We start from the raw sequence: 11576 nt of genomic DNA on the forward strand, positions 1-11576 counted from the left end.
GCTTATACTTTTGTTTGTAAGGCTGCATCGGTTAGGTTCGACCTCCACTGCGAGCTCTAGTATAACCTAGTTATCGACCCTTATCTAGTTCAAGTACGATTGCATCGGTTAAGTTCGACCTCCACTGCTCGAATTAGATTAAGGTCAAGTCATCGGCTCTGCCTAAGGGTGGCATCCTTCGGGTAGATTCATTAAGTTACCGATCTTGCTGATGTTCTTACTGTCATTAGTTTTTAGCAATATCAACCTGCTCGATCGAGATCGATCTAGATCAGCCTCACATCCTTTTAACCCATCGTTTATCTTGTTACATTGCAACGGTTCTTACTTTAAACGATGGATTATGTTTCATCGGTTGTTCTAATTCGATCTTGATCGTGTATAGTATGAGGTTAATGCATGTCTGATCTTGAGGAGATTTGCTGGCTAGTTAAATCTGATCTATAGTTCGCTATTATAGCTGTAATGATCCGGTCGATCCCCACTGATGGCACTTTAGTTCGCTATTATAGTTCGCTGTTTTTGCTTGGACACAGTCGCCAGCTGCTCGGATAGGACGCCCTTCTGGTACTCTAGGTCCCGCGCATTGGATTCAGCAAGGTCTCACTCGCGCTGGACCCTCTGGATGTTCTTCTCCATAAGTTTCATCGCCTCTTTGAGTTTTTCATTCTCCTCGGCGAGGGGCTCCATCCTCTTTATCAGCTGGCGTCGCTGCTCGGCAGTCTGAGTTATCCCCTGCAAAAATACCAAGATTATGAAGAACAATCTCCAACGTTAAAGATGAACATTACAAATGCAGTACTGACCTTGATCTGCTTCATCACTTCGGCAAGGGCGGACTCTAGCCTCCTGAGCTCCCTGGTGGTGTCCTCCTCCTCAACAACCACCACCTCGTCGTCGCGTTTGCGGAGGATTCGGATAGCTTGGGGGGTCAAGATTTCTCACGTTCGATCTCTTCCACCTCCTCCGCCGTAGCTAGAGGCACCACCGGGGGCTCCGTGGCCGGACAGCGTGTCCGACCACGCCCTTCGGTGTTTTAGGGAGCGTCGTCTGCTCCTCGGGCGCTGCAGGTTTCTCCACTTCGGCCTCCGGCGCAGCATCGGTGACTCCAGCCTCTGCTCCTAAAGACCCGGCGCCTTCCGCCATTGCCTCGGGCACCATCGCCGACTCATCCGCCGTTGACGCCAGCCTCTCACCGACACCAAGACCATTAGCAACAGTGGCTGACTCCTCCGCCGACTGCCGAGCACCTGGGACTCTGGGACGGGAGCCGTCGGCATTGCCTCCTCCTTGGGACCAGCCCCTGGTTGTTCGTCAGTTTGGACGGGCGGGGTCAGATTCTTTGCACGCCTCACGCTGCATCAGATCAGCTTATTAGTCGCCAAAAAAGGATAAGGATATGACAACCAAATAACTCCATGACAAGGGTACTTACGTAGTGGCTTTTCGGTAGATTTTTCTGAACCGACGCTGCCTACCTGAGCCCCTAGCCACTGCCTTGGGGTTGATTCCTGCGTCTTGGGGTGGAGGTCTCGCGGTCTCCGCCGTCGGCCTCTCCTCCGCTCGTCGCTCTAGGACTCCCCTCACCTGCTGCTCGGGGACTCTCTCCCCTGTCTCTCTGGAACTCCCCTTGCCTGCTGCTCAGGACTCTCTTTGCTCGCTGCTCGGGGACTCCCATCACCTGCTGTTGGGAGACTCTCTCCTTTCCCTTCGATTGTTCCTCCATGCGTGTGCCGCGTGGAGGCTCCTTCGTGCTCGGTGGAGGAGCCACTGGAACTTCGTCGTCATCCGACCACTCGGACATCGTGGTACTTCGTGTTCGAGTGGTATGGTCACCGCCAAGCGAGATGCCGCCCGGTTTGAGGGGAGCGGCACCCATCGTCTTTCTCTTCTTTCGGGCTGGCTCGTCTGCTGCTGCCCTCTTCCCCTCGGACTTTCTCCGACATTGGGGATAGACTCTCCGACGAGGTGCTGAAGGCTCCCTCCTCAGGCCGCGTCGGTGGTTTTTTACTATTCTTCTAGTTTGGACCCTGGCACCACATGACTACGTCATCTACTATCAGGCTCAGGGACTAAGTCGGGTTACAAGTCGGTTAGATCTGAGAGATAACCAGAAAGTAATAACAGATTACAGGAATCATGGGATCATACGTATCCTAACAGATCTGGGGGGCAGGGTTACAAGTCAGTTAGATCTAAGAGATGACCGAAAAGTAATAACAGATCCTAGGAATCATGGGATCATACGTATCCTAAAAGATCTCGTAGTATCTTTAGGATATCTTCTCGATGTCTTGCAGGAGGCGCCAAGTAGAGTCATGCCCCGCAAGGCTTCGTCTTGTGGGCTAGGCCACCCCTAGGGGCGTAGCCCATGTGGTCTGTCGTGGGTATCCAGGGTCGTACCCCCACAGCTAGTCCCCGAGCGCCATGTACCCATTGTGCAACGCCGTCTTGAGCTTGTCCGAGCAGGTGCGAACAAAGACGAGCAGTCAAACTCATGGTCCGACCACCGTGATGAGTTGCCGAGCAGTGTGAATCATCACCAAACAGTGTAACCCAAGTACGGCTTGTCATAAGGGTGTAAGGTGTTCAAGTGTAGAATAAAAAATTTCTTTGCGGTGGACCAAGTGTACCCACTTAGAGTCCGACCACGACAAAGGGAGATAGTCTTCTTCAGCTTCAAGAGGCGTGAAGTCTTCTAGATTAGGGCAAACACACTGAAAGCTCTAGTTTGGTTTTGGTTAATTGATGAAACCCTAAGTGCTAACCTAGTTTATCAAGATGATTATGAGATAGGTAGCACTACTCCAAGTGATGAAGCAATGGCGAAGATCATGACAATGGTGATGGCATGGTGATGGTCAAATGCTTAAACTTGAAAAAGAAGAAAGAGAAACAAAAGGCTCAAGGCAAAGGTATAAAATATAGGAGCCATCTTGTTTTAGTGATCAAGACACTTAGTGAGTGTGATCACATTTAAGATAGATAGTCGTACTATTAAGATGAGTGAAACTCGTATCGAAATGCGGTTATCAAAGTGCCACTAGATGCTCTAATTCATTGCATATGCATTTAGGATCTAGTTGAGTGCTAACACCCTTGAAAACATTTGTGAAAATATGCTAACACATGTGCACAAGGTGATACACTTGGTGGTTAGCACATTTGAGCAAGGGAGAAGAAGATAGAGGAGATGCCAGCGTCGATCAAGTGACCGGACGCTGGATCTGAATGCACCAGACGCTGACTGCCTGTGTCCGGTCGCGCTGACTTGGTGGTATAGTAGCTAGGGTATACCATCGGACGCTGGGCTGTGTCCGGTCGTGGTGGACCGGACGCGTCCGGTCGAGGAAAAACAGATTTGGACCCTTACTGTACTCGACCGGATGCTGAGGCTCCAGCGTCCGGTCAGTTTAGCCGGAGCATCCGGTCAGCACTTAGTCGTTGTGATCTGACGGTTCAGTTTTAACTCAGAGTGACACATGGCAAAAATCAGTGGACCGACGCTGAGTCCAGGGTCCGGTCAGTATGATCGGAGCGTCCGGTCAGAGCGCGTTTTGCCCAGTGAAGGGGTATAACGGCTCTATTCCATGGGGGCTTCTATTTAAGCCCCATGACCGGTTGTAGCTCCAACTCTTGCACATTTTCATTGACATAGCAACCTTGTGAGCTTAGCCAAAGCCCTCCCACTCATCTCTATCATTGATCCATCATCATTGTGAGATTGGGAGAGAATCCAAGTGCATTGCTTGAGTGATTGCATCTAGAGGCACTTGGTATTCATGTTGCGCTATGGATTTCGCTTGTTACTCTTGGTGGTTGCCACCACCTAGACGGCTCGGTGCAGCGGTGGAGGATCGACACGAGTTGGTGATTGTTTGTGGCCGCCTTCGGTGATTGTGAGGGGAGTTGTACCTTCCCCGGCGGAGTGCCGAAATGTAACTCTAGTAAATTGCTCGTGTCATTGAGTTACCTCACTTGTGGGTCGGTTCTTGCGGTGTCCTATCGTGTGGACGAGGTTTGTGAAACACCTCTTAGCCGCCGAACCACCAAGTGTTGGTCGACACAATGGGGACTAGCGTGTTGGCAAGCACGTGAACCTCGGGAGAAAAATCGGTTGTCTTTTGTCATTTGCATTCTCCCGGTGATTGGCTTAATCTTCATCTTGTGATTGGTTCATCCCCTATACAGCGGTATAATCACCCTACTCACCTATTTACATTCTTGCAAACTAGTTAATACAAGCTCTTTAGTGTAATTAGAATTGAGAGCTTGCTTTATTATTTACATTCATCTAGTTGAGCTCTTTAGAGTAGCGAGTTTGAGAGCTCTTAGTGAGTAGTTACATAGCAAGTTTGGGTGCCTAAGTAATCATTGCAACTAGAATTATTGGATAGGTGGCTTGCAACCCTTGTAGAGCTAGAGCAAGTTTGCATTACGCTATTTGTCATACTAATCAAATTGCTCTAGTTGATTTGTAGTTTTTTAAATAGGCTATTCACCCCCCTCTAGCCATATTAGGACCTTTCAAGTGGTATCAGAGCCGTGGTCACCGTTTGATTGAAGGCTTAACAACCTCGGTGTCAAATTATGGCTCAAGTTGTGTTCAACCATGTGGGCAGCAAACCACCATTCTTTGATGGCACATGCTATGATTATTAGAAGAGAAAGATGAGGATGTATCTTGGTTCAATCAATGATCAAGTATGGGAAGTGACCGAGAATGACTATGCTATCATTGATCCCGATGATCCAACCAACCAAGATAAGATCAACAAGCAATGCAATACAATGGCTCTCAACACCATATACAATGCCATTGATTCCAAGGTGTTTGAGCAAATCAAGGATTGTGAAAGAGCAAATGAGGTGTGGAAGAGATTGGAGGAAACATATGAGGGCACACCGGCGGTGAAGAGTGCCAAGTTGTACATCCTCAAGGACAAGTTGACAAGTTTCAAGATGAAGAATGATGAGAGCATTCCGGAGATGTTCCATCGGCTATAAGTAATTGTCAATGACTTGAAGGCTTTGGGAGAAAAGATCAAGGATGATGATGTCTCCCATCGATTCTTGATGTGCTTACCTTAAGATTTGAGATGTTGAGATTGCTCATCATAAGAGGAGAATTGAAGGATATTACCTCTAACCAAGTACTAGGTGATGTCATGACACAAGAGACATACCGTGTGGAAAGGGAGGGGAATGACAAGGATGACAAAAAGGAAGAAGAAGACAAGAAGAAGAAAAGCATAGCATTCAAAGCTAGCTCATCATCATCATCAAAGAACAAGGGCAAGTCTAAGAAAGAATCAAGTGATGATGATGATCTTAGTGATATTGATGATGAAGCTATGGCTCTCTTTGTGCGCAAAATGGGAAAATTCATGAAAAAGAAGGGCTATGGTGCAAGAAAGAGAAGAGATCACACCAAGAAGAAAGAGTATGTGAGAAGATGCTACAATTGCAAAAGCCCCGATCATGTAGTAGCAAATTGTCCATACAATAGTGACAATGATGAGGATGTGAAGAAGGAGCACAAGGAGGATAAGAAAGAAAAGGAGAAGGAGAAGGAGAAGAGAATGACCTTCCAAAAGAAGAAGAAGGGTGGAGGCTATTTGGTCACATGGGATAGTGATGGCTCTTCGGATAGTGATAGCTCTAGTGATGATGACAAGAAATCTATCAAGAGAGCACTAGCAAGCATCGCCATCAACAACAAGCCCTCCATCTTCGACACTCCATCGACGTGCCTCATGGCAAAACCTACCAAGGTAAAATATGATGTGAGTGATGACGATGAATGTAAAAGTGATGCTTGTAGGAGTGATGATGATGATGAGGAGTACTCCAAGGAGGAGCTCATGGACATGTGTGAGCAAGTGCATACTTGCTTTGAGATGAAGAGAAAGGAGTGCAAGGAATTGAACAAGAAAGTCAAATTTCTTGAGCAATCCCTTGATGAGCTCAATGCCACTCATGAGAGGCTAATGGAAGCCCATGAGAAGCTTGGCAAAGCTCACTCTAAGCTTGAAAAGGCTCACTCCTCTCTCATTGAGCAAGTCAAAGTGGAGAAAGCCAAGAAGGAGCAAGTGATCATAACATGTGATGTGGGACTAACATGTGATCTTATTGATGAATCTTTTCATGAACCCATTATTGTTGCTCCTACTAACACTTCTTGTAGCACAATCATTACTACTCCACCTATGAATGATACATCACTAATGGTGGAAAATGAGAACATCAAGAAGGAGGTAAATGAGCTCACTCGTGCCTTAGGCAATGCCTATGGTGGAGAAGCCCACTTGCTAAAGTGCTTGGGTAGCCAAAGATTTTCTCTCAACAAAGAGGGATTAGGCTATACCCCCAAGAAAGGCAAGACGGCCTTTGTCACTCCCAAAGCTAGCTTTGTGAAGGACAATGGTCGGTTTTGCAATAAATGCAAGCAAGTTGGGCATATAGAGCAAAATTGCAAGACTAACAAGAACAAGCTACTTAATGTATCCTCAATCAAATTTGATTCTTGTTACATGCTTTATAAGGGTGCCAATGGTGTGAAGGCTAAGTTCATTGGTACACCAATTCTAGGCCCAAAGAAGAAGGCCATTTGGGTACCAAAGACCTTGGTGACTAACCTACAAGGACCCAAACAAGTTTGGGTATCTAAAAAGAATTGATCTTCTTTTGTAGGTAAATTATAAAGCCGGAGGAAGGCATTGGGTGCTTGATAGTGGGTGCACACAACACATGACCGGTGATCCAAGAATGTTCAATTCAATCAATTAAAGCAAGAGCAATGGGATTGATAGTATCATATTTGGTGACAATGGCAAAGGCAAGGTCAAAGGGCTTGGTAAGATTGCAATATCCAATGATTTGAGCATTTTCAATGTGCTACTAGTAGAGAGCTTGAACTTCAACTTATTGTCGGTAGCTCATTTGTGTGATTTTGGTTTCAAGTGCATATTTGGTGTGGATGATGTAGAGATCATAAGTGTAGATGGCTCTAACTTGATATTCAAAGGATTTAGATATGAGAATCTATACTTAGTTGATTTCAATGCTAGAGAAGCTCAATTGTCAACATGTTTGATCACTAAGTCTAGCATGGGTTGGTTATGGCATAGAAGACTTGGTCATGTTGGAATGAAACAATTGAACAAGTTGATTAAGCATGACTTAGTTAGAGGCTTGAAAGATGTCACATTTGAGAAAGACAAACTATGTAGTGCATGTCAAGCCGGAAAACAAGTTGGTAATACACATCCTAAGAAGAGCATGATGAGCACATCTAAGGCATTTGAGTTGATGCAGATGGACTTGTTCGGACCAACCACATACACTAGCATTGGTGGAAACAAATATGGATTTGTGATTGTGGATGATTTCACTAGATACACATGGGTATTCTTTCTTGTTGACAAGAGTGATGTGTTTGCAACGTTCAAATCATTTGTCAAGGGTATTCACAATGAGTTTGAAACAACAATCAAGAAAGTTAGAAGTAACAATGGAAGTGAGTTCAAGAACACTAGAATTGATGAGTTATGTGATGAATTTGGAATTAGACATCAATTCTCGGCCAAGTATACTCCTCAATCAAATGGGCTAGTTGAAAGAAAGAATAGAACCTTGATTGATATGGCAAGATCAATGTTGAGTGAGTACAATGTGAGTCATTCATTTTGGGCCGAAGCAATCAACACGGCTTGCTACTATAGCAACCGACTCTATTGTCACCCCATGATGGAAAAGACACCTTATGAGCTATTGAATAGAAGAAAGCCCAACATAGCATACTTTTGAGTCTTTGGTTGTAAATGCTATATATTGAAGAAAGACACTAGATTGAGTAAGTTTGAAAAGAAATGTGATGAATGTTTCTTGCTTGGTTACTCCACTACTAGCAAGGCTTATAGAGTTTTGAATTTGGCTAGTGGTACTCTTGAGGAGGTTCATGATGTGGAGTTTGATGAAACAAATGGTTCCTAAGAGGAAGATGAGAATCTAGATGATGTAAGAGGCACTCAATTGGTCAATGCAATGAAGAACATGGACATTGGTGAGTTAAGGCCTAGAGAGGTGATTGATATTGAAGATGACAAGAATCAAGCGCTCTCTAACTCAAATGTACAAGCTAGTGGTTCTCATGATCAAATCCAAGCAAACACTAGTGATGGCAATGTGCAAGATCAACAAATGGCTAGTTCATCATCTCAACCAAGTAATCAATCTAATGCAAGCAATCAAGTGCAAGTGCTTCAACCAACCAATGTTGCAAGAGATCATCCATTGGACACTATCATTGGTGATATTTCAGGAGGTGTGCAAACAAGATCAAGATTGACTTCATTTTGTGAGCATTTCTCATTTGTGTCATCCATTGAACCTAAGAAGATAGATGAAGCTTTGAGGGATGTTGATTGGATCAATGCTATGCATGAAGAGCTAAACAACTTCACAAGAAACCAAGTATGTGATTTAGTTGAGAGGCCTAAGGATCATAATGTGATTGGAACTAAGTGGGTCTTTCGGAACAAGCAAGATCAAGATGGGATAGTAATAAGGAACAAAGCAAGATTAGTGGCTCAAGGTTACACTCAAGTTGAAGGTCTTGACTTTGGAGAAACATATGCCCTGGTTGCAAGATTGGAAGCAATTAGGATCTTGCTAGCTTATGCTTGTGCCCACAACATCAAGTTGTACCAAATGGATGTGAAAAGTGCATTTCTAAATGGGTACATCAATGAGCTTGTGTATGTTGAGCAACCTTCTGGTTTTGAAGATGAAAAGAAACCCAACCATGTTTATAAGTTGAGAAAGGCTTTGTATGGATTGAAACAAGCACCTAGAGCATGGTATGAGAGATTGAGGGATTTCCTACTCTCTAAGGGATTCAAGATGGGAAAGGTTGACACCACTCTCTTCACCAAGAAGCTTGGCAATGACTTATTTGTAATGCAAATCTATGTTGATGATATCATCTTTGGATCAACAAATCAAGAATTTTGTGAGGAGTTTGGCAAGATGATGGCAAGTGAGTTTGAGATGTCTATGATTGGAGAGCTTAATTACTTCCTTGGTCTTCAAATCAAGCAAATGAAGAATGGCACATTTGTGAGTCAAGGCAAGTATATCAAGGACATGCTCAAGAAGTTTGAAATGGATGAGAGTAAAGCTATTAGTACACCAATGGGGACAAGTGGAAGCTTAGATAGTGATGCTAGTGGCAACATGGTGGATCAAAAGATGTATCGGTCCATGATTGGAAGTCTACTTTATGTAACCGCATCAAGACCGGATGTGATGTTTAGTGTATGCATGTGTGCTAGATTTCAAGCCTCACCAAGAGAAAGTCATTTGAAGGCAACTAAGAGAATATTGAGGTACTTGAAGCATACACAACATGTTGGATTATGGTATCCCAAAGGAGCAAGATTTGAGTTGATTGGATATTCGGATTCCGATTATGCGGGATGCAAAGTTGAGAGAAAGAGCACATCGGGCACATGTCAACTATTGGGAAGATCACTTGTATCTTGGTCATCAAAGAAGCAAAATAGTGTAGCACTATCAACCACCGAAGCGGAGTACATTTCGGCCGATAATTGTTGTGCTCAATTACTTTGGATGAAGGCTACCTTGAGTGACTTTGGAATTAGATTCAAGCAAGTGCCATTGCTATGTGACAATGAAAGTGCTATAAAGCTCACCAACGACCCGGTTCAACACTCAAGAACAAAACATATTGATGTCCGACATCATTTCATAAGAGATCACCAACAAAAAGGGGACATTTGCATAGAGAGTGTGGGCACCGAAGATCAACTTGCCGACATATTCACTAAGCCACTTGATGAGAAGAGGTTTTGCAAGCTAAGGAATGAATTGAACATACTTGACTTCTCCAATATGTGTTGATGCACCCCCACTATATGACATGCCTCTCCTTCGAGCCAAGCAAGATAAAGTTGATTGACATGTCATCCATCCATTGCTAAGGACATGATTAGTGCATCTAGACATATTTCACATTTGAATAGGCTCATTCATGAAAATCAAATAAATTTGATACTTGTATGGTACCACTATTGCTTGAATGTTTGAAATAATCTAGTGGTAGCATATGACATGTTTGTGGGCTTGTAAACCTAGTGTTTGATTTAGAAAATGAGCTATAAGTGTTTAACTCAACATGGTACAAGATAACCCTTATTTGGAGGTGTGAAGAAGCTTGTCCTTGGATCAAATTGGATCAAACTGAGTTAAATATCTTTTGCAAGTAATCTAGATTGAACTAAATTGGGAAAATGATCCTCATTTCACATGGTTTCACCCCAACATATCTATAATTTGAGGCTACCTTTTGTGCAAATTGTTGACATTAATAATCCTACCCTATCTATAAGCCTTTGTGGTCATTGATGACAAAGGGGGAGAAATAGTGTACAAAGATAGTGAAACAAAGGGGGAGAGATAATATATGACAAAGGAAGGGGATCAATTAAAATTTTGAGCATACAAATAGAGGGAGCAAGCTCATGAACTCATATGGTAAATTTGAATGTGCATTACATATGTTTGCTTGCATGGCATAAGTTTTAATTTCAAATATCCATGCTTGTGTGGTGTATGCTAGTTGTAGGTTTGAATGTTGAAATGAAAAACTAGCATGCATAGGCTATAGTAACTAGACCTATGTTCATTCTATGAAAACTAGACCCTTATTTGTAATATTGATCTCATGGGGTATTCTAGTTTTTGTGTATATCTAGTTACTAATGGTGCTAAGGATGGTGTATTGGTGCACTCCGATTGGTATCACGCTTCAAAGGTCCATCTCTTATACCTTAGCATCATTTGGTAGAAATTGTCTCCTATATTTCCTATCTAATCATATGTGCAAAGCTTCAATCCGAACTCTTAGCACATATGTAGGGGGAGCAATTGCTATTATATGGAGTTCATGAAACTTGTCCATATCCTTTACACATGATAAATATGCTTGGGCAAGCAACATGGATTCAAATGAACTTTAATTCATATCTTTGTATAAGGGTTGTCATCAATTACCAAAAAGGGAGAGATTGAAAGCTCTAGTTTGGTTTTGGTTAATTGATGAAACCCTAAGTGCTAACCTAGTTTATCAAGATGATTATGAGATAGGTAGCACTACTCCAAGTGATGAAGCAATGGCGAAGATCATGACACTGGTGATGACATGGTGATGGTCAAATGCTTAAACTTGGAAAAGAAGAAAGAGAAAAACAAAAGGCTCAAGGCAAAGGTATAAAATGTAGGAGCCATCTTATTTTAGTGATCAAGACACTTAGTGAGTGTGATCACATTTAAGATAGATAGCCGTACTATTAAGAGGAGTGAAACTCGTATCGAAATGCGGTTATCAAAGTGCGACTAGATGCTCTAATTCATTGCATATACATTTAGGATCTAGTTGCGTGCTAACACCCTTGAAAACATTTGTGAAAATATGCTAACACATGTGCACAAGGTGATACACTTAGTGGTTAGCACATTTGAGCAAGGGAGAAGAAGATAGAGGAGATGCCAGC

This window comes from Miscanthus floridulus, chromosome 1 (assembly GCF_019320115.1).
Source record: "Miscanthus floridulus cultivar M001 chromosome 1, ASM1932011v1, whole genome shotgun sequence".
Classification (NCBI taxonomy): Eukaryota; Viridiplantae; Streptophyta; class Magnoliopsida; order Poales; family Poaceae; genus Miscanthus; species Miscanthus floridulus.